This window comes from Lissotriton helveticus, chromosome 5_1 (genome assembly GCF_964261635.1).
Source record: "Lissotriton helveticus chromosome 5_1, aLisHel1.1, whole genome shotgun sequence".
In the NCBI taxonomy this organism is placed as follows: domain Eukaryota; kingdom Metazoa; phylum Chordata; class Amphibia; order Caudata; family Salamandridae; genus Lissotriton; species Lissotriton helveticus.
This window is the reverse complement of record NC_136065.1, coordinates 1,844,508,506-1,844,533,043: the sequence shown is the minus strand read 5'-3', so window position 1 is coordinate 1,844,533,043 and position 24,538 is coordinate 1,844,508,506.

Here is a 24,538-nt window from a genome sequence, read left to right as displayed (position 1 = left end):
AAGGGGGCACTTCCCAACACGCGACAGCCGGCCCACAGGTCGATCTGGTCACCACTGGTGCGCAATCCTCCTCCGCAAGTCGCCTCTCTCCTCACTGGTCACTCCTGAGACTACTACAAAATGGCTGCTGGTCACTGGCCTTTTATAGGGTGGCCTGAGACCTGCAGAAGTCACTGGATGCTTCTAGAAAGTTCCTCATGTTAGCCTATAGGCCTGTTCTCCAGTAGTGTCCGTTATGGCAGTTGATGGACACCATTTTAGGTTTCTGGGTGTCCCTAGATTTTCAAGGGGCCTAACTAGGCCTCACAGGTTATGAGGGAAAAATGGCGTCATAACCAAGGAACACCTAGCCCCCTGACAGCACTGAAAAATCCTGGTGGACATATATAAAAAATAAAAACCGAAACTCTGGGAGGCTAAGGGGGACAAAAATAAATAATGTTGGTTAGAGTATCCCCAGATGCAGACAGGTCTAACACGTGTCCCCCCCAGCTGAAAGTGGGGAGAGCTACCCAATCCCTTGGGAGTTCTCATCACTAAGGCGGAAATACCTGGATAGACCGTCTGCATTGGCATGGTCCGATCCAGGCCGGTGTTCCACCCTAAAGTCCATTCCCTGTAGGGAGATGGACCACCTTAACAACTTGGGATTTTCCCCCTTCATTTGCATCAGCCAACGAAGGGGGCGGTGGTCAGTCTGAACCAGGAAGTGCGAGCCAAACAAGTATGGCCGCAGCTTCTTCAGAGCCCAAACCACCGCAAAGGCTTCTCGCTCAATTGTACTCCACCTCCTTTCCCTGGGGAGTAGTCTTCTAGACAGGAAGACCACGGGTTGATCCAAGCCCTCATCATTTAGCTGCGATAACACTGCCCCAATGCCATGTTCTGACGCATCTGTTTGGACAATGAATTCTCTAGCAAAATCAGGGGCCTTGAGAATTGGAGCGGAACACAATGCTTGCTTCAAGGTCATGAAGGCTCGCTGGCAAGCCTCCGTCCAGACTACCCATCGGGGTTTTTTCTTGGAAGTAAGTTCAGTGAGGGGGGCCACAATGGTGCCATACCCCTTCACGAAGCGACGGTAGTATCCAGTGAGGCCCAGGAAGGCTCGGACCTCAGTTTGAGTCTTGGGGGGCTCCCAGGCTATGATAGCCTCAATCTTCGCCTGGAGGGGCTGCACCGTCCCTCTGCCCACCAAGTGGCCTAGGTACACCACCGACCCCTGTCTGATCTGGCACTTGCTGGCCTTGATTGTCAAGCCAGCCTGTTGCAGGGCATGCAGAACAGCTTGCAAGTGTTGCAAGTGGTCCTCCCAGCTGCTACTAAAGACAGCAATGTCGTCCAGGTAAGCAGCAGAAAAAGCTTCCATACCAGAAAGGACCCTGTTCACCAGCCGCTGAAAAGTGGCAGGGGCGTTCTTGAGCCCAAAGGGCATCACACGAAATTGGTAGTGTCCCTGAGGTGTAGAGAAGGCTGACCTTTCCTTCGCCCCCTCGGTAAGGGAAATCTGCCAGTACCCTGAAGTTAGGTCAAAGGTACTTAAGTATCGGGCAGCTCCCAGCCGGTCGATAAGCTCATCCGCCCGTGGGATGGGATGTGCATCAGTCTTGGTTACTGAATTTAAGCCTCGGTAGTCCACACAGAATCTCAATTCGGGTGTGGTGCCTGGTGGGGCAGCTTTTGGTACCAAAACCACCGGGCTAGACCAAGGGCTACTAGAAGGTTCAATCACTCCTAGCTCCAGCATCTTGGCGACTTCACTTTTGATGCTGGCCTTCACCTTGTCTGACAGCCGGTAGATCTTAGACTTCACAGGTGGGCTGTCTCCTGTGTCCACATCATGGGTACACAGGTGGGTCCTACCCGGGACAAGGGAGAACAGAGAAGAAAATTGCTCCAGGATCTGGCGGCAATCACTCTGCTGTTCAGGAGTCAGGGATGGCGAGAGAATCACTCCCTCCACCGACCCATCCTTTTCTTGGGACGAGAGAAGATCAGGGAGAGGTTCGCTTTCCTCTTCCTCTGCTCCATCGGTCACCATCATTAAGACAACCTCGGGCCTCTCATGATGTGGCTTGAGGCGATTGGCATGCAGCACCCTGTGGGGCTGCCTCGGGGTCTTACGATCCACCAGGTAGGTGGATTTACCCTTTTTCTCCAATACCTCAAAGGGGCCTGTCCAACGGTCCTGGAGGGCATTTAGCTCTCCAGGTTCCATCACCCACACTTTTTGTCCAGGCTCCAGTTCCACCGGGTGAGCGTTGTGGTCATACCACTCCTTCATAACTGCTTGGCTGGCCTCCAAGTTGTCTGAAGCTTGCTTCCACAACTTAGCCATTTGGCTCCGGAAGGCCAGCATGTAGCTCACCACGTCCTGGGGAAGCTTCCTGGGAGTCTGTTCCCATCCAGCTTTCACCAGGCTGAGAGGTCCCCGTACAGGGTGCCCGTACAAAAGTTCGAAGGGGCTGAAGCCCACTCCCTTCTGTGGCACTTCCCTGTAGGAAAACAAGAGACAGGGTAGGAGGACGTCCCATTTCCTCCGCAGGCTCTCAGGTAGACTCCTTATCATACCTTTCAAGGTTTTGTTAAACCTTTCCACAAGACCATTGGTTTGTGGGTGGTAAGGAGTGGTAAACCGATAGGTAACGCCGCACTCCTTCCACATAGCCCGCATGTATGCTGAAAGGAAGTTAGTCCCCCTGTCGGACACAACCTCCTTGGGGAAACCCACTCGGGTGAAGATCCCCATCAGGGCCCTTGCCACTGCAGGTGCAGTGATGGTCCTCAGAGGTATTGCCTCTGGGTACCGGGTGGCATGATCCACCAAAACCAGGATGAACCGGTGACCAGCTGAAGTTGGTGGATCCAATGGCCCTACAATGTCGATGCCCACCCTCTCAAAGGGGGTGCTAACGACAGGTAGTGGTTCCAGGGGAGCTTTTAGCTTCACCCCTGTTTTCCCACTGGCTTGGCAAGACACACACGTCCGACAATATGTATCAGACGCCACTTTCATTCGAGGCCAGTAGAAGTGGGGGACAAGCCGGGCAAAGGTCTTGTCCTGTCCTAGGTGTCCTGCCAATGGTATCTCATGAGCCAGTTCCAAAAGAAAGGCTCTAAAGCATTGAGGGACCACCAAGGCCCTGGATGAACCATGTCCAGGTGCCTTGGGCTCACTGTAGAGGAGTCCATCCTCCCAGTAAATCTGGTAGCTCCCTACAATGTTCCCTGCTGCCTGGGCTTTGGCCTGTTGCCGCAGCCCCTCGAGAGTAGGACACTCCTTCTGAGCTTTGCAGAACTCTTCCCAGGAAGGACCTCCCTCCACATGCCATTCAGTAGGGATGGGTAGGTTCTCCAGGGAAGCAACATTCTCCCCTGTGGACTCCAGATCCACCTCCGCAGGTGGCCCGTCTGTCTCACGAGGTGAAAATGTCGAGGCAGGGTCCTCCGGCCTCCTGTCCTTCTCCTCTCTGGCAGCCGGCTGGGCCATTGTTCCAGGCTCCAGCGTAAGTGAACTCCCACTTCGGGCAGTCGCGGACCTTGTGCTGACACAAGTCCAGTCAGGGGGTCCCAGCATCTCAGAGTGAGTCTGGTACTCCACCCTCCTCCAAGCATTGTGCTCCATATCATTCCCTAACAGGCAGTCAACAGGCACGGCAGGGCTTACGGCAACTCGAAGTGGACCTGCAACCCCTCCCCACTCAAAGGGAACCTCGGCCACAGGGTAGTGGCCCAATCTGCCGTCAGCCATCACGGCGGGATGGAGTACATCTGGGATGACCTGCTCTGGAGACACCAGCTGACTCCTTACCATAGTCATACTGGCTCCTGTGTCTCTCAGAGCCTCCCCTCTACGGCCGTTGATGGTGACCCACTGCTCATACTTAGTAGTATTAGAGGGCAGTTGGGTCTTTGGAACCATCTCCTTATCTCCCAGGGACACTAAAGTGACACCCGCCCGCTCCCCTCCGTTACCCAAAGGCATCTCCTCCCCGAGCACTACACTAGTTATTCCCGGGGTTTTTCCTCCAGTGGGAGGGGGTGGTCTTTTTGGGCATCTCACATCTCCTTTATAGTGTCCCACACCACCACACTCAAAACAATGAACAACCCTTGGCTGCTGGCTTGGGCCAGGATTAGGGTTGCGAGGGGGGTTACTCTTAGGGATGAATCCTCTGCCCCTTCCTTGTGAAGTATTTTGTGGACCTTTTGAGAACTCCCTCCTATTATCCCTGCCCTCTTTCTTCTGGGGGGCGCCCTGTCCAAACTTCTGGGAATCCCCTCCAGTCCCCCTAGATGACACCCGGGTACTAACCCAGATGTCCGCCTCCTCAGCAAGCTTCCTGGGGCTGGTCAGCTTGCTGTCCACCAGATGCTGTCGTAGCTCGGGAAGACATTTCTCGAGTAGGTGTTCCTTGAGTATGAGGTCATATAAACCTTCATAGTCCCCTACCTCGCTGCCTTTCACCCAACCCTCTAAGGCCTTTCGGGCATAGTCCAAAAAGTCCACCCAGTTCTGCGTGCCCAGTTTGTGGCTTCCCCGGAACTTCTGCCTATACTTCTCAGGGATTAGCCCAAGCTTCCTTATCAGCGCCACCTTCATGGCAGGGTAGTAGGTTTGCTCACTCTGCTCCAGGGCCAATAAGGTATCCCTGCCAGCAGGTGGCATGTATTTGTATAACCCACCCCCCCAGTGGGCTTCCAAGATCCCATGGGCCCTCAATGAGACCTCATTGGCGGCTAGCCATTTTGCAATATCATCACTTGGTACATAGTTTGCCATGACATCTTTGGGTAAATAGGGTCTGGGTTCTCTGGTGTTCACCTTGGTTTCGCTGCCACCATTTGGAGTGATGTTAGGGGCCTGGAATTCGAGCTCTCGTAGCTTGAACTCGTGTTCCAACCTCCTCCCCTCCCTCCTTTCTTCCAACTCCATTTTTGCTATTTCCCACCTTAACAGTCTTTCCTCTCTCCTGTCAGCTAACTCGGTTTCTGACAACCCTCTCGATGACACACTGCTGCCCTCCCTTGAGGTTGCCTTGGGGCTGATTGACATCTCACCCACCCCCGGGGGACATTCCGCAGTCCTATCAATGACAGTACCTCTGTCCGATTCCTCCTCCTCTACCGTTCCCTCCGTGTGCGCTTCCACCCAGGCTCGCAGACTAGTACGGAGCTCTTCTCTTTTGGCCCCTCGCCTAACGAACACTCCCCTTTCCTGACAGAAATCCTTGAGCTGTGCCACAGTATAGGTCTCCAGCTCTGACATTTCGAATTCCATCTTGACAGTGAAGAGTGTGGACAGCCACCCCGAAGTAAGTTACAAGGATAGGAAACTCTGAGGGTCACCTCCACCCACCACCAGGAGTAAATTTAGGAAAAAACCAAAATTCAGATTAGGAGGGCCGCAGGGAGAAAACTCCAGGTGTGGTCCCGTGGTAGGCACTGCGTTACTACTAAGTGAGTGTAAGCACAAATCCGCAATCCCACCGCTGAAACACCAATTATGTTAGACCTAGGGGATCCTAGACTACATAGGGTAGCCTGGCACAGTAGTGGATATAGCTAAACTCTCAGGCATTGGTTAAGTGCTTACAAAACTCACTCACAGTAACCCAATGATTGACCACTAAAATAAAAGACACTACACCAGTCTTAGGAAAATACCAGTACCTTTTATAAAAATAATATTCTCTCTTGTTCAATGCCAGTTTACTATGTGAGTCAGAGGCCAAGTTCTTGTGTCTTAATCCCCAGCAGCAACTCAATTATCCAGTTATTCGGTGTATAGAGGCCGCTTCTGGGCTCCTGGCGAGCTGGCACTGCCGCCTCCCGTTTCCCCTTATCCCTGCTTACTTGTGCGGGGCAGCGATCCTTCTGTAGCCACCCCTTCGCTCAGTTCTCCTCACTCCGCGCCGACGATGAAGCCTCAGCAGTGTCGACTTCGGGAAGGGGAATCGGAAGAGCTTACTTGCTGACTGGACGCTCCGCTGGCGGAACCATGGTGGCGCTTTCCTTCTTCCCGCGTCGCTTCAGATGGGAGCTCCGCCTCGGGCGCACCTCCTGTGACGCGGTCGGGTTCTTCCTCACAGCTCCGGATACCGCCTCTGGGCACACCTCTTCCGACGCGCCGAGTCCTCCCACACAGCCTCAGACACCGCCTCTGGGCACACCTCTTCCGACGCGCCGAGTCCTCCCACACAGCTTCAGACACCGCCTCTCCTTTCCACAACAGTCGGGTCAGCTGGACACTCTGCACTCGTGTGGGTCAGACGGGCAGACAGCGCTTCACGCAGGTAGGAGTCTCTGCCGGCGTCACTGCCTTATTTCACGGGTAGAGAGCCAGTCACCAGGTTAATGAAGCTGACAGACGCCCCTCAGCCGTGCAGCACAGCTCAGTTCCGATGCTCATTTAGGATGCCCACAGCCTTCAGGGCAAGTGAGCAGGACGCTTACAAGGGTCGATTTGGTTGTAGATTATCAAGGTCTCCTTTCAACACGACCCGGGCTCTCCAAATTAATTACAAAGTCTCTGGTCACACTTTAGGCTGGTGTGACAGTGGGGTTCGGTCAGCCTGAAAGGGGGCACTTCCCAACACGCGACAGCCGGCCCACAAGTCGATCTGGTCACCACTGGTGCGCAATCCTCCTCCGCAAGTCGCCTCTCTCCTCACTGGTCACTCCTGAGACTACTACAAAATGGCTGCTGGTCACTGGCCTTTTATAGGGTGGCCTGAGACCTGCAGAAGTCACTGGATGCTTCTAGAAAGTTCCTCATGTTAGCCTATAGGCCTGTTCTCCAGTAGTGTCCGTTATGGCAGTTGATGGACACCATTTTAGGTTTCTGGGTGTCCCTAGATTTTCAAGGGGCCTAACTAGGCCTCACAGGTTATGAGGGAAAAATGGCGTCATAACCAAGGAACACCTAGCCCCCTGACAGCACTGAAAAATCCTGGTGGACATATATAAAAAATAAAAACCGAAACTCTGGGAGGCTAAGGGGGACAAAAATAAATAATGTTGGTTAGAGTATCCCCAGATGCAGACAGGTCTAACAGGCACAAAAAACGAGTGGAACAGAGGGCAGAAGGGCACAAAAACAAGGGGAAAACGAAGTGGAACAGAGGGCAGAAAGGCACAAAAAACGAGTGGAACATAGGGCAGAAAGGCACAAAAAATGAGTGGAACAGAGGGCAGAAGGGCACAAAAAACGAGGGGAAAATGAGTGGAACAGAGGGCAGAAAGGCACAAAAAACGAGTGGAACAGAGGGCAGAAGGGCACAAAAAACGAGGGGAAAATGAGTGGAACAGAGGGCAGAAAGGCACAAAAAACGAGTGGAACAGAGGGCAGAAGGGCACAAAAAACGAGTGGAACAGAGGGCAGAAGGGCACAAAAAACGAGGGGAAAATGAGTGGAACAGAGGGCAGAAAGGCACAAAAAACGAGTGGAACAGAGGGCAGAAGGGCACAAAAAACGAGTGGAACAGAGGGCAGAAGGGCACAGAAAATGAGGGAAAAACAAGTGGCACAGAGGGCAGAAAGGCACAAAAAACAAGGGGGAAAAACGACGAGTGCAACAGAGGGCAGAAAGGCACAAAAACAAGTGGAACAGAGGGCTGAAAGGCACAAAAAATGAGGGAAAAACGAGTGGAACAGAGGGCAGAAAGGCACAAAAACGAGTGGAACAGAGGGCAGAAAGGCACAAAAAACAAGGGAAAAATGAGTAGAACAGAGGGCAAAAGGGGCACAAACACGAGGAAAAAAACGAGTGGCACAGAGGGCAGACGGGCACAAAAAACGAATGGCACAGAGGCAAAATACAGAATACCGAAATATAGGGGCAGCTAAGAACAGAAGGCAGAATGGGCAGAGAGGAACAGGGTCAGCGAGGGGAACAGAAGGGAAAACTGGGCAGAGACACGGGTCAGCGAGGGGTACAGAAGGAAAGACCGGGCAGAGAGAGCACGGGGACAGCGTGGGGAACAGATGGAAGAAAAATGGGCATGGACCACGTACAGGCAGCGGGGGAAGACAGACCACAGCAGTCATAGGCACAACAATGAAAATACAGGCAATACAATAAAAGCAATAAAACGTTGAAAGGCACATGTGTATAGGTTACCGTTACTTGGCAGGCAGGTAAAAATAGATGCAGCCAGGATCAGCAGTAGGATTTTCGTGCTGCTGTCTGATTGCTCACTTTCCACAAGCCCTTGGGTACCACTAAATAATACACTGCTGTATGCATATATGTCCATGCCAATAGACCCAATTTAGGCTGTCTCCCTCTTGAAATTGCCTCTGCTTCAAAAGGCGTTTATAAAAAGAAATTTAAATTGTACAAATTGCTTGGGGGTCCCCGGATTTCAGTAGTGATTCAGTAGGGGTCCTCAGGAGTCAAACGTTTGGGAACCACTGGTCTACATGATTCTGACAGAGTCATCTGTGATGAGGGGGCTCCAGTTCTTTAGGAGGTGGGTGCTCTTGATGATGGTGGAGTTGCATGAAGATGTCCTCTATCATGGGTTGGAATGCGAAGTTGGAGTAAATCTTTCGAATTTTGTTGTGAGAAAAGTCTTTGTTGTAGAGGTTTTTTGAGGGGATGATGGTATTGGCCGCAGCTGTCAAGTTGTGTTGAAGAGATCTTTGCTGTAGTTATTGCAGGATTTGTGTCTGGTCACAATGCTCACTTTCCGGGCTTCTTTGAGCTATGTGCGGGTCCTTCTGAGTGCTGATTTGTTGCGTCCATGTACCTCCATGCTTGAACACAAGTTTGTGTGTGTTTGGTCTGCTTTGTGGGACTGGTTGATGGCGCAGTCTGAAATTCAATTGTTAAAGGTGGAAAGGTCATTCTGTAGCTTGCCTCTGAGTCTTGGTTAGGTGGATCTGAGGGCATCGGTCCAGTCTCCTGCTGTTAGGTTGTTCCAGTTGTGACTGGTGATGTTGATTGGTTTGGGTTTGCTGGGGTAAGGTGCACTGATGTAGAAGTATACAATGGATTGGTCTGTCCATTTGAGTGGGGAGGTGTGACTAAAGGTGATCTTGTTGCTGACGGTGAAGATTGGGTTGAGTGTGTTTCTGGTGATGTGAGTCAGGCCTTGTACAGACTGCGTGAGACCGATTTTGCCGAGTCTTTCTAAGAGGCCAGTGGCATTGCAGTCCATTGGATCATCGAGATGGATATTGAGGTTGACAAGTAGGAGGAAGTCCTCTGATCTGATGGCAATGGGGGTGATGAACTCGGTGAGGATGTTGCAGAAGGTGGTGCGGGGTCTTGCTGGTCAGTAGTTAAGGGTGCCAGCGATGATTGTGTAGTGGTTGAGCTGCAGTTGGAAGTGCAGATGTTTCATAAGCATGGTTGGTTCATCTGAAGAGGTGGTGCAGATGATGGTGTACCTGTGGATGATTGCGAGGCCTCCTCAGGGTTTGTGGGGCCTGTCACTGCTAGTAATTTTGTAGTTATGTGGGATGGGTATTGCAGTGGTACGGGGGAGCCAAGCCTCGGGGAGGAAGAGGCTTTCCGGAGACTGAGTGTGGATGAGGTCCCACACCTTGGATGCTGTTTGCGAGGTGATCTAGTGTTGAGTAGCAGGCAGGTGATGTTCGGATTTTGTTGTGTGCTGTATTTGGGGTAAGAGTGATGCTGCAAGAGAAGCAGCAGTAAGTGCAAGAAAAGGCTTCTACTGTGCAATGTGGTGTTGTGCGGGTACAGTAGTTGTGTCGGCACCCAGTACTGAGTGCAAGCAGGTCAGCTGAAGTGTAGTTGTGACAGTCGGATGGACCAGGGTCTGTGGTGCTGAGCATGGTCCAGGTGCAGACAGGCATAGACAGGCTTGCCTTTCGTATGGCCTGTGCGCTGAAGAAGCGGGAAAAGGCAGAAAGGAGAAGCAGGTAAAAAGAGGGGGCGAGGAGAGAAAAGTGCAGGGGGAAGCGGGGAGTAGGAAGAAAGAGCAATTCAAAACAAGCACAAATTGTGGGTACAAAGAGACGAGAGAGCACAAAGAGAGTGCACAAAAGATGACAAACAGCACAAAAAGCAGGCACACAAGATGAAAAAAAGAGCACAAAAAGTGGGCACAGAAGGCAAGAAAGTGCTCAAGCTGCAGGCACAGAAGACAAAAAACACAAAAACCGGGCAGAGAAAGCAGGAAAGAACTCAAACAGCAGGCAAAAAAAGACTAAAAAAGAACACAAAAAGCAGGCACAGAATGCGAGAAAGAACCCAGGCAGCAGGCACAGAAAACAAAAAAGAGCACAAAAAGCGGGCACAGAAGGTGAGAAAGAGCTTTGAAAGCAGGCACAAAAGACTGGGCAGGGTAAACAAAACGGGTGCAAAAGACAAAGCACATAATAGTGGGTATAAACGTAGAAACGACAAACCGTGCACACAAGACAACTGGCACTAAATCCTAAGCACATGATCGGAACAAGAAGCCAAGCACAGAAGTAAGAGCACAGTGGAAGCTGAAGCCTAGGCAAGATGTGACTGTAATAAGGCACACCTCTCATTGTCTCAGGTAATGCTTCTCCTGTCTCACACACTCAGTCGTGCCAGAGGAGACATTTGTTAATTATATCATAATTCTATTTCCACTGGTGACCAAATCTGATTTGCAAAAAAAATCATTAGTATTAAGGTTCGAAGTTGTTCTTAGAAGTAGCAAGGCAATTTCAATTCCATTAGATGCCTCTTTCTCCCAATACTTTGTTTCTTTAGTTCTTTCTTGCAGGTTCCTTTTCATGGCTGCTTTCTCCCTCTGTCACTGTTTTCTTCTCTTGTGCTTCCTCTTTTTATACTCCCATTGTGGCTTGCTCTCTTTTACTATGCGTCAAAATCTGAAGATGATGATCAAGAAGTCATGGTCCACATAAATGAGCACCGAAGTCCACAACCATCCCATAAACTACACCAGCAGCTATTCTATCATGTCTTTGAACACCTTGTAAATATGACTGTAAGTTACTAGATAACATGAAGGCCAATAAAGTCATTCCTGCAAAATGTACCTAAATATTCTCAGTCTCACCCTAAATTAAGAGTAAATCAAATTATTTACAGTGGACTGCACACTGAAAGCACCAGTGTACCATGCGTTCACTGATATGCACATTATTATCTGGCATGGTAACCAGTATATCACCTGTGTTCATGGCCTACACAGGTTACTGCCGGCTTTCAAGGCATGCATGAGATCATGTGTAGGCATGGTGTGGTAATTCCTGCTGTATGAGCCTCACCCGACCCCTTCCAAAGTTCGGTAAATGTCAATTTTTGGGCTATTGCTTAGTTCTAGGAGCATGTTTCTAAGAAGTCTCAGTTCTTGAAAATGTGAAAAAGGCTTCTTTCCAGTTATTGCCTTCTTTCTTCTGTCCTGCAATGTAACATGGTGTAATTGAGGTCACCCATATTGTTAACACTGTGGCAACATGATGTATATTCAGGCCATCTTTTCCGAGATTTTGGCATATTTTTGCAATATGGTGCATTTCTGTCCTTTTCCCCTGCACTGGCGTCATTTCGGCAGCCTAGCCCCAACACAGGCGCCCTTGCACAAGGGTGCCTTAGTTGCAAGCAGGATTGTTTTTTCAGGAAGGGGCACCTTCTTGCACAGAAACAATCCTAAGAGGCGTTTTCTTCTTCCTATGTTTGCTGCAGAATACAGCACAAATAGAAAGAGAAAAAAACAAGGAGAAATACAAATATTTCTCCTCGCTATGCCTCACCTTGGGAGGCAAAAGGATTTGGCGCTCCCCCAGGTTTACTCGATTTTGTAAATCTGGGGTAGCATCAAAATCCATGGGTGTTGCGAGGAAACACCCACCACAACGCCCATGGGATGCCTCCCTTCGCCTTACTCAAGATTTATACAGTCAAACAAAGCCACACAGGGTGGCTTTGCATAGTTTCATAAATTTGATTCAGAGCCCTGCATTATGCATGTACCACTTTACGTGGTGCAAAAGTAATGTATGGCTCTTTCTTTGAACCTTACTGCAAGTCCCAGAATACAAAGAAAGAAACCTGGACTGGATGAGTTATTCACACATGGAACAGGGAAACTTGAGATCTGTTCCTCACCCTCCCGCTCCTTCATTATGCTGGCCTCATTACCTTACTAAAGCATCTTGCTGGAATATTTACTGTTCTGGAGCCAAACATACTTAAATATTGTCTTTATTTTCAGAATCGTATTTACAGTTGTAATTTCCCTAGAACCTGTGATTGCTTTATACATCTGGGACGCAGACTTTTTGGAGCAAGAATTGAGGGTTAGGCAGGGCCATCTTCAATTAAAATGCAATGTGTATTACCATTCAAAAATGTTTCTTCTAGATTCAAAATCTTCTCATCTGCACAAGACAAAAACCACTACACATAAAAAATCCCACTTTTCAAAAAATGATAAAAGGTTGGGAAAAATAGCCAATCTTTTCATGAACTCTGTACGTGAATAGGATATGAACCATTTAATTATATACAATTTTAAGATGCAAAAGATTTCTCACGTTGTCCCACGTCAGATGCGTAGCTCATCCAGCACTAATTTATCATTCTGGTCCTTGTGGTTTTGCTTCCTCCATTATAAATGCAGAGTAACAACCAGGGCCAGGCTGGCCGTAGCCGGCCCGGGCGTTTTCCTGGTGGGCCAGAAGGGTGGGGGGCAGTTTCTGAGTGGTGGGGGCTGTTTCTTTCACTAGGGGCCGGTTTTGCAGCAGTGCTGCAATATCTGCCCCCTGTAACAAAAGCAGCAACAGTGCTTCTCACTAGCCCCCACCACCCCCAGGGTTGGTTTGTGTTCCCAGTCTGGCTCCGGCAACAACTCTGACGTTTTCTAGATCCATGGGTGAACAGCTCAGCCGGTCTAGGTTTTATTGCATTCTGGTAAGTGGTCCAACATTCAGGGGCGGCCTTAGGCATGCACAAGCTGTGCACCTGCACAGGACCACCAAACCCCAGGGGCCACCACACCAATATATATCCTTAATATAATAATCCTCTGAGGATGGATTCATATTTGCATGGCGGCCCCTTGCAGGGATTTGGCGGCCTCTGGTTCTGTTCCACTTCCAAACACCCTGACCCCCCCTCTTCACTTGCCTCCGCGCTCCACCCCACCCGGACCCCCTCTTCCGGGGCCCCCTACCTACACTCCCTGCCCAGGGCCGCCATGAGCCTAGAGCCGCCCCTGCAACATTTATACAAGACCGGACTGGGAAATAAAATCAGACCTGGCACAAATGTCACCCACCCCCTCACTGAATGCAAAGAAAAAATTCGACCTGAATGAGTAACTCTTGTGGTTGAAAATCTGATGATAAAAAATAAGTCACGGTCCAGAGTGCTGATGTCCACAACCACAGGCATAAAATTAAAAACAGCACCAGCTAGTCTATAATTTACGTGAACAGGTTGTACATTTGGCAGTAAATTTACAGACAAAAATGTATGTGCAGCAGTTACAAAATTTTTCTCAAAGTTCAGAGTAAGTCAAATTAGCTCTACGTCCCTCGTCCTTGACCCAATCATTTACCTATGACAAATGTCACACAGTCACAGGACAGGAAACAAAACAGGAAATTCAACTAACTCTAAGCCCCCTCACCTGAATAGTGCAATAAAAAAGTATTCCCTCAACACTTCCTGTTTTGTTTTCTGTCTTGAGGACTAGGACAAGAGAACACTGAGGATGTGCTGGGCATTGACCCCCAAATGCTGTAGACACAGCTTAATTTGAGCTGGTGGTTTCCGGTGCTTGGCACCAGCTCTTAATTGCTAACACTTGTACTTATGACAGTCTACCACATGGTGGCACTATTTGTTGTACTTAGAGATGAGCATAACAGTAGTTGTCTATTAATTCAATATATTTAAAAAATAATTAATACCTGGCACCGAAGCCATTCTTACAGCTTTGGGGGGCTGGAATAGTCTCAAGTGTCACACTTCTAGGAGTGCAAGCTGCAGTGGCCTCTTGACCGGGGCCCTGGTACATTTTTTTTTTTACAAATTAGGCACTGGCTGTAGAAGGAAAATTCATGTAATCTGCCACACTTCATTCAGTTTTCCTTTCTTTCAAGAAAAAAAGACACATTTTAGACAGTAATGTATAGAATATTAATTTCCCTTGCAGTGCCGCTCAATAAAAGAGGGTGGCCAACTTTATATATCACTTTGTAGAGCGCTTTATGCATGTGTAGACACTGCGGTTGAAGACATCAGAAGGTGTGGGTGAGGGGGGAATCTATGAGCCAAAGAGTGCATTTTGGGGCCTCTTCCTAATACCTCCCTCCTCTGAATAAGGCCATTTTAAAAGCATTATCTCCACCGATATTGAGCATAATGAGTGTAAAAACAATAATATACTGTATTTGATTTCCAATCAATTTACCATCAGCGGGAGTAACCCTTGACCGCTTGCAGTTGTCATCTATCTAGAGCCAAGTTGCAAAATTAACAACTGTCTTTCAATGGTAATGAAATAGCCTATAGCACTAAAACGCTTCTGGTACACAACACTATACACCTAGGAAACTGCCATGTAACCAAATACTGACCCAAGATCCCTAGAAAACATTGCACAACTTACTCCAGATTTTTTCCTACTGCATGAAACATTTTGGGAAGCTTAGAAATAGGCTTAATGCAGGTAGAAAGTGCTATAAAAACACCTTGACATGACCCCTAATAAGATGGGCAATTAAGTGGGGTGGATAGCACCATCACTCGACTTAACATTTAATGACACCACCAACAGGCTGAAGATGTAATCCTGGACCCACAACACAGTGAAATTTACCTGTGTGGAAGACAAATGAAAAAAACACGACAATGGCCATGGTAACACAGCAGTGCCCATGTTGCAAAAAAATAAAAAAAACTGAATACGTGGATGAAGATTAACTTCTCGCCCGTGCTCCTCTCCTCAACACCTAGAATATCTATGCAGGTCAGTTTTCATCCTAGGCTGACCCAAACTTGCAGTTTCCACATTGAATTATTTGCTGTCCCCACACATTGCTTACCATATATCACTGTATAAGGCTGAACTATTAAGCATGTTACTTACAATTGTGTTGGGGACAGATGAAGCTGATTCTTTTTGCAGGAGGCCTCGCTTAAGTTATGTCGCTCACCTGTTAGGCCTTGACAAGTGAGCGACAGGTGACAGGTGTTTGTACAGGACTCCTCTTAAGCGAAACCAGAGGACCTCTGACCAATGTTCTCATTCGTCAACACACTACCTCCGAGCATCTAAATAACTGTTTATTCTGGTATTACCTACTTAAAGTGTTTTTTTCCACAACACCAAGCAGGCCCTTGGCCCAAATCTTTGCAACCCTAATTGTGGTTGAGTCAGTTAGTTGGAGGCACTGAAACCAGGAGCCATGCTTTTCATTCCCAACTTCCCTATTTGGCCAACATTGTGTGCTTTTGGGCAATAACCTTATATTTTTTACATTTTGTGTTCAGGATTGGGAGTGTTTTAAATCGATGTAAAAGTTATCAATAAGTCTGGAGTGAAATAAAACCTGGACTGCATAAACCCTTGTAGAAGGCAGATAGACAGTGCACACTTTGATGGTCTATTCACCTAAATGTAATATGGTAGTAAAGTAAGACCCTTGAAGAAAGCTGTTCCGCTTTATAGTTTTGGGTCTCCAAATTGACAGTCAGTAAATGATCCTCTCCTTCCATCCCCTGGTCTGTCAACATGTGTGCACCTTCAAAGAGGCTTAATGGAAGAAATAAACACCCAAGGCATATTCCCAGTATGGTTTGCAGGATTTCAATCACACATTCAGGGTTGTTGTGATGACCAATTTCCAAGGGCACCGGGCTGTCAATTCAATTCAATTCAATTCTATTAATTTGTATAGCGCGCTACATACCCAGAGGGTCTCAAGGCGCTTGGGGAAGGGTTGGCAGTTACTTGTCGAATATCCAGGTTTTAAGTTGCTTTCTGAATGCTAGGTGGTTCTGAGTGAGGCGAAGGTGAATGGGAAGTGAGTTCCAGGTTTTAGCCGCCAGGTAGGAGAAGGATCTTCCTCCCATGGTGGTTTTGTTGATACGAGGTACAGCAGCAAGGGCTTGGTTGGAGGAGCGTAGCTGGCGGGAGGGGGAGTAGAAGGAGAGTCGAGTGTTGAGGCATTCGGGTCCAAGTTCATAAAGTGCTTTGTGTGCGTGGGTTAGGAGGCGGAATGTTATCCTCTTATTGACGGGGAGCCAGTGGAGGTTTTTCAGGTGACCAGAAATGTGGTCATTACGCGGGATGTCTAGTATGAGTCTGGCTGAAGCGTTCTGGATGCGTTGGAGTTTTTTCTGAAGTTTTGCGGTGGTACCGGCGTATAGGGTGTTTCCGTAGTCCAGTCGGCTTGTAACCAGTGCGTGGGTGACCGTTTTTCTAGTTTCGGTGGGGATCCAGCGAAATGTTTTTTTGAGCATGCGAAGAATGTTGAAGCAAGATGAAGAAACGGCGTTGACTTGTCTGGTCATCGAGAGTGAGGAGTCCAGAATGACGCCCAGGTTCCGTGCGTGGTCTGTCGGGATGGGTGCTTTTCCAAGGGACTCTGGCCACCAAGAGTCGTCCCAGGCAGAGGGGGAGGTACCTAAGATAAGGACTTCTGTTTTGTCGGAGTTCAGTTTCAGACGGCTGTGCTTCATCCACTCGGCTACTTCTTTCATTCCTTCATGTAGGTTGGTTTTGGCGGTGTTAGGGTCTTTGGTGAGTGAGAGGATCAGTTGAGTGTCATCAGCGTAGGAGATTATGTTGAGGTTGTGTTGGCGTGCGATGGCCGCGAGGGGGCTCATGTATACGTTGAAGAGGGTGGGACTGAGTGAGGATCCTTGTGGCACGCCGCAAGTGACTTCAGAGGCCTCTGACTTGAATGGTGGGAGGCGGACTCTCTGCGTTCTTCCGGCAAGGAACGAGGTGATCCATTCCAGTGCTTTTCCTTGGATTCCGATGTTTCTGAGGCGTTGTAGGAGGGTGCTATGACAGACTGTGTCGAAGGCTGCGGAGAGGTCGAGGAGGATGAGGGCAACTGTGTCTCCATTGTCTAGAAGAGTTCGAATGTCGTCTGTTGCTGCGATGAGTGCGGTGTCAGTGCTGTGTTTGGCTCGGAAGCCGGACTGTGAGGAGTCGAGGGATTTGTTGGTTTCGAGGAAGGCGGCGAGCTGGTTGTTGACAGCTTTCTCGATGACTTTGGCCGGGAATGGAAGGAGCGAGATGGGGCGGTAGTTTTTGAGTTCGGTGGGGTCCGCTGTGGGTTTTTTCAGAAGGGCGCTGAGTTCGGCGTGTTTCCAGCTTTCCGGGAAGGTGGCGGAGTTGAGGGAGCAGTTGATGACGTCTCTGAGATGTGGTGCTATGATGGAATCTGCTTTGTTGAAGATGTGATGAGGGCATGGGTCTGTGGGGGATCCTGAATGGATGGAGTTCATCAGGCGGATGGTGTCCTCAGTGGAGATTGGGTTCCAGTCATTAAGGATGTTCAAGGGGGGTGAAGGTACGGCAGAAGGTTGGGTGGGTTGGTCTCCGGGTTGGTTGACGAAGCTGTTGTGGATGTCTGCGATTTTGTCGTGGAAGAACGAAGCTAGGGAGTCGCAGAGGGCTTGAGAGGGAGTGATGTCGTTGGAGTTGGCAGAGGGGTTGGTAAATTCTTTGACGATGTTGAATAATTCCTTGCTGTTGTGGGCGTTGTTGTCTAGTCGGTCTTTGAATGTGGCTTTCTTGGCAGTTCGGATCAGTTGGTGGTGTATGCGGGTGGCGTTTTTGAAGGCGTCCCTGGTGCTGGTGTTTGGGTCTTTTTTCCATGTCTTCTCAAGGGAGCGACAGAGTTTCTTGGATTTCTTAAGATCATCGTTGAACCAGGGGGCGTTTTTGCAGCCTAGTTTGATTTGACGTTTTTTCAAAGGTGCTAGGTTGTCGGCGCTGTTGGTTAGCCATTGATTGAGGTTAATGGCTGCTTGGTTGGGGTTCGAAGAGTGGGCAGGTTACTGGGCTCTAGTTGCATCAATTGGTGTTGGCCGCCACGGGTGCACTCAGGACACATTACAATTGGCCCCAAAAGTAGATAACCAGGCACTTCTCTTGAGGCCCTCGGCTCTCTCAGGGTAACAAGACAAAGCAGTCCAAAGCTTCCTAAAGAAAGTGAGGTGGGCCAGACCCTCATAATTTAAATTTCTCTGGTATAATAGGCATAGTTTTAGAAACTTTGCATTACGCTTGTTGCGTGAAAATTCCCTTAATTATGCCATTACATCACTTTGCATTATTATGTGCTATGCAAGGAAAACATGTACTGCAAATTCACCATTTGCCATAGCACGATACAACAGAATGGGAGCATCTGTTGTTCTCTGTTCTTCAGGTCTTGCACTATTTTATTAGTGGAAAATACGTCCTCGCATTAAAACATTGGACACATTTTACTCCAAAATATAATGCAAAATTACAGATTTTCATTTTATGTAATTATGCTGAATTTTGCCAAACTTCGACGTAATTATATGAAAGCAAATTACGTGAATTTTTCAGACCCCCAGTTCTGATCCCAAATAGTATTATGGTGCCTAGATGCTAAGCACTGTAAAATAGTTAAGATTGCAATATAAATACATCACTGGGTTACTTTTCAAAGCTAGAGCAATTGTATCAATACTTGTATTGCAGTAATTTAGCTACTGCAGCTGACATGACGCTGCCGCACCGCCCATTATTCCACCACCAAAAGCAACCGAACGACCGGCCTTCCTTTGAGAGGACATCTCTCTGATCAAGTCAGAGGTCCCGTTAAGGGTGCCTGCTGTGTAGGAAAAGTTACTGGAGGACCACTAGTCCAGTAGCCACAGGGCTCTCTGTAGGAGGCTAGTAACCAGTCAGGGTGCCGGCACCCTCAGATGACACAAAAAGAAGTGGGAGCCTGTACTGCTGAGCCCACTGGTCACAGTCCAGAGTCTCTAATAGCAGGACACCCCCGAGGACGGTACTGCTTGATACTGGTGCAGGACAAGTACGGGCAAATCTCGAGACTATATGCGTCTTCTGGAGGGGCGATGGGCTCAATTGCGATTCAGATTCAAAAGAGAAATCTTCTCCAGATACAGATAGTAACCTGAAGCTCCTACTAACTCCCACAGCACGGGTGGCAGGGCAAGGACAAAAGCCATTACACTTTCAATGACAGTAAGCAGATTCCTGTTTCCTCGTTCTTGATGTGCAGCAAGTTTCTTTATCTTGAACAGCTGGCTGTCCTTCCACTCCTGCCTCCCGCAGCTCTCGCTGATAGCTGGCTCTCTGCTGGGATGCTGCAAAGTTATTTGCATGGAGAACTGAAGGCCAGCTCTGTTCGTCCTTTCCACTGGCGGCGTCTAGGGGGAGTGCTGCGGGGCGGTGAGGCAGGGCGGGGGACGGGCAGGGTGTGGGGTAGTAAACTCCGGAATATGGCCGAACGGTGTTGAGTACATAAATAAATAAATAAAAAGAATTACATTGCGCAAGCTGCAACGCCAAATCGGCGATGCAGTGGGCAATGTCATTAGTTTTATTTATTTATGTACTCAACTGCATTCGGCTGTATTCCGGAGTTTACTACCCCCTCCCTAACCCTCCCCGACCCTCCCCACCGCCCCGCAGCACTCCCTCGAGGAGCCGCTACTGGTCCTTTCTTCAAACAGTCCATCACAGAAATACCTTCTCAGGCCCAAGCTCCATCCTCTGTCTGGCATTGAGAAAGACAGTCCAAGGGTATTCCACTCCTGGATGTCAACACACTCAACCACACTGGTGCGTGCCCCTTCTTATGAGATGAGTAATACATTGAACAACCCAACCGCTGATGAAGTCAGTTATATATCATTTCCTCCTGATGAACAGGCTACTTCCATCAGTGGTTCTGTTACTTTTGTATCCTGGGTATCCCTCCAATCTGGGGAAGGTATGATATATTTTCTGCACATTGACTGCTTGAACACTGCATGGCAATAGGCTGTTATCCTCTTCCCCTATCTCTTAGTACCTGTGTGTGCTTTCCCCAGGGAGGAAAGTTAATTAACTCCAAGCGATCCTCCTATAGAAATAAAGATGTAACTAAACATACAATGGGGTTAGTTCTTTCCCCAACCCAGCAAGGTTCTGCAAGAACTAGAAAGGGCATGGGGGAGCTGAAATGTCCAGTAGGACAGATACCAGCGTGGTTTACATTAAACACAATGGCTCACTGATGCATCCTCACTCTGTGAAAACACACACTCTCAACACACATATATCAAACATTACAGAGGACTAAAGTACCCAGGTAAGGGAGACTGCACAGACTTTAGCAGGAGAGAGCTGGTTGAAAACCCATGTCAAGATCCCAGGGGGCACAGGTACCCCTTACTATAGATTAATGTTGTCACCCCTGTCTTACTACTAAAGCCTGGGTAGAGAGGACAGTAATCAAAAATACAGAGAAACTCTCCACCCGTGTTAAATCAAAAGGCGCTAGAAAAGTCGCCAAGGGTTAAATCTCCCTTCCAGCAAGCACTGGCCTAAGAAAAAAGATAAAACGTGTTCATAGGTTCACTTTGGTTAGCTTTTATTTAGAAATCAATCAATTACTATTCATTAATACAATGTAGCAAACAAAGGCAAAAAAGAAAATAAACATTCCCACAAATCAATCATTCAACCATTAAAAAATTGTGCCTTGATCAGTAACCGTGTTTTCTCTGTATCGGCCCTGAATGTACTCCCCACTCTTGTCTACACGGAGACATCCACCCTGAGGAAGGTGAGACCTGTAATAGGTCATACTCCGAAACGCGCGTCGGCACCGCTACAAAGAAAATCCTTGGAGTAACCACATATATATATATATTTGTATAAATTGTTTTTGTCTCTACATTGTCTATATTTATGTCAATCTTCTGGATTCTATAACTCTCCTTGAATGAATCCTAGAGATATCCTCAAAAATTGTCTGTTCTTAAACAGCCTGACAAATTGATAGACATGTAGGATACATATTGACATTTATGATTGTTATCTATCAATGTGGTTTTCTCCTTCTTTCAGAACAGTGTTAACTTTTGCTGGGATGATAGGATCCTCTAGGATCAGGACGAATGAGAATGATTGTGTGATGAGTGTGTTTTGTTTTAAATGGTTGAATGATTGATTTGTGGGGATGTTTATTTTCTTTTTTGAATTTGTTTGTTACATTGTATTATTGAACATTAATTGATTGATTTCTAAATGAAAGCTGACCAAAGTGAACCTATGAACACGTTTTATCTTTGTTCTTAGGCCAGTGCTTGCTGGGAGGGACATTTAACCCGTAGCCACTTTTCTAGCGCCTTTTGATTTAACACGGGTGGAGACTTTCTCTGTATTTTTGATTGCCCTTCTCCCCTGCGTCTCCGCCCCCATCTAACCTCAGGGGCCCCCTTGTTATAGTAGAGAGGACAGTAGCCACTCTCTGTCAAAGAAGTGTGAGCTTTGTGCGGCCCCTAGACCTCAGGTTCATAGCCTATTTAAACAGGGAGACCCTCAGTAGACATGTGTGATTAACAAGTTAACTGGGGTAAAAATAAAAAAATCTGTAGCAATTTTCCAGTGATTTCACAGGAGTTTAACAAGGGGTGAGGGAACCTGCTCTGCAGACATCTTTCCATTTCAATGTTTACGTGCAGGAGCCCATATTCAATACTGGTATTTCTAAAGGCAAATGTAGTCCTGAAGCTGGATTGTTCAGGACCCCTCCTAGGCTGGAGCTCCCTCCCAGCCACGGACAGGTGGCTCTTTCACAGCCCACAAACTCCTGAACCTCTTAGGTGGACACCCATCCGGGATGCTGGAAACCTCCTTATGAGCATTTCTTTTGCCCTGTGAGCAACAAACAGTGGGACATTTGGCACCAGTAAGTGTTGGCAATGGGGCAGGTCAACAAAATGCAGAGCAAACCTAAAAAACACGGACCACCCTACAGTAAAAAGGTTTTCATGTAAGTTTGCCACTTGGCTCCATGTTGTTAATACGAATTGCATCCACTATGGCTGTTTTATTTTTGCAAACCGTATTTTTTTATCAGAAATGTTTAGTTCAATTGATTTAATGAAAGCAACTGGTGGCTACAACTCTCATTAGGTCTGCCAACAATTAGCAAGACGGCGGACATTTCCCCAAAGCAATGCATTGAGTGAGGAAGGTCAAGCAGGGCCTATAAGTGACTATCAAAGAGCCCATAATTGTTAAGGGCAGTAAAAATCCCCTTTCATTCTTTAATCACAAAGTGAACTCTTAAACAATGGATCGACATCGGTTTTTAATGTTTTGCTGAACAAAGCAGATGGTTATTGAAATAGTAAAATGCAACTCGAATTAATTAAAGTGACAGTTCTCCTACTGAACATTAAAACAAAATTCCAGATCTGTGGCAAAAAAATGGTCTCAGAGTAAGGGCAGTAGGCACAGCAAGTTCAGAAAAACAATCCCTGTACTTATTGGACTACCTTATGTACTTTGTTGGGAAGTATGCTGATTCCTACTCAATGGGCTGCGTCGCTTTGCATTCTGGGACTTGCAGTTTTATGCTTTCTCTCTTCCCATTGCAGCCATAGGTGTGCTGGTTTGGGCATCCTGAGCGTTGCTGGCCGGAGGGCCAGAGAAGGCTCAAGAGTCGCCGGTGTCATGGGGTAACATGGTAGCATGAAAATCTATCAAATCTGCATCTCTTTTCACGTCTTTCTGTGTGTGCAATACAGGCTGCACCTTTATTAATATTTTGTCTGCCATTTATTTTACTCTACTAAGTTACTGAAGAGGCTGGAAAGAACTATGGACGGCGCACTAAGTATTATCCACTTTATGCTGTACAGCCTATGAATACTGATTATTATTAGAATATAAGATAGTCAGAGTCGAACTGGCCTATGGGGTAATCAAGGAGAGGATGATGGTCTGTTCTCACAGGTCAGTGTGTGGGCCTGTTTTTAGGTCGAGCCTGGGCAGCGCATGCGCTGCTCTGCGATCCATGCTGTATTGGAGTATCTACTTGAAGCCCCGCCCACTCTCCACCCATATTTGTCATTGACTTGTGCCATTGTCCTTCATAAATGCTGGCTTCTGATTTGCGGTTAGTCCCTCCTTAGTACTGCCTTGTCTTTTTTTTAACCTCCCATGAGGATTTGCCCTTTTTCTTCGGTTGTTACACAGTGCGTCTTCTATAGTCTGTAAGCACTATTTTCTTTAGTGAGTTTCTCTTACTGCAGGAGGACAGGGCGTCTCTCATGGGGAGCTGTGACCACCGGCTTGTTTATTTAAATCATAGCAAGCAGGGAGCTCTTCGGGGTCCAAAGGAGACAGAAGGGGGCAAATCAGCAATGCCTACAAGAATTTGCAATGCAATAGATCTCACATTTGCAAGAGTATTTGCAAGAGTTTAGGCTATTGGCATTGTAAATGACAATGCCTTTTATTTATGTTTTAAAACAAAAACATAAATAAAAGGCATAGTAATTTACATTGCCAATAGCTCAAACTCGCGTAAATGCGAGACCTATTGCATTGCAGATGCTTGTTATGGCTGTTTGTGGGCCTGTTTTATATTCTGCTTGGCTCTTTTTAATTGTTGATTTCCCTGAAATAAAACAAATACCGCCTGCAGCAAGTTCAACTCCATGCCATCTTCCATACCTTATAAAACAGCGACACCACGTTTATTTACAAGTTCAAAACTGCTCCAATTTGCAGACATTGGCCACATTATAGCTTTCTAATTCTCTAATGAAGGCCACTTTTATTTTGGTGCCTCTGCATATTTTCTGTCCCAGTCCGACCTAGAAAATAGTTGTATCGTAATGAAATTGAAAATGTAATTTGCTTTCCAATAGAAACACCTCCCTTTTCCCCCTCTCCAGCGCTTCACAGCTTCTCATTAAGTTTCTTTTTTCTTATATTGCTTTTGTAATGAACCACTCTGGCCAGGTACTATTTATTGGGTTGCTGGAAACACAAATAATTTTCATTTAAATCAGCCTGGTGGGTCAAAATACCTGAGGTAATAAGCTGTGTTGCTTCATTCCTCTCAAATATAATCATGCCAATGGAACGGAGGGCCAAATTATGTGGCATGGTTCAATAAATTAAGCAGCAAGAATTGACAACTCCTGCAACATAATGTGGCACAATTGTTGGCCGTATTATGTTGCTATTTTGTCATTTTACCAGATAAAAGAGATCACAATACTGGGCACAATATTAACGTTTCATAAGAAACAAAAATTCACATCTTGCCCAGATCTTGTTAGAAATGGTATTCATGAACAAATGATGATTTTGTCTTGTGTGGAAGCACATGAGCACTATTATTTTAATGTATGTCTCGTCATTCAAAGGGCCAGATTTGCTAAGGGTTTGCACTGGGGAAAGTCAAATCAAGTGGTGCAAAGCAGTAGAAACTCTTACAAGGGTATTTACTTTCCGGCACAAAAGGTATTTCATGCTGGGAAGGTGCCCTTTCCTCAGTGCAAGTGAAACTTTGATCTGCTCTGCACAAC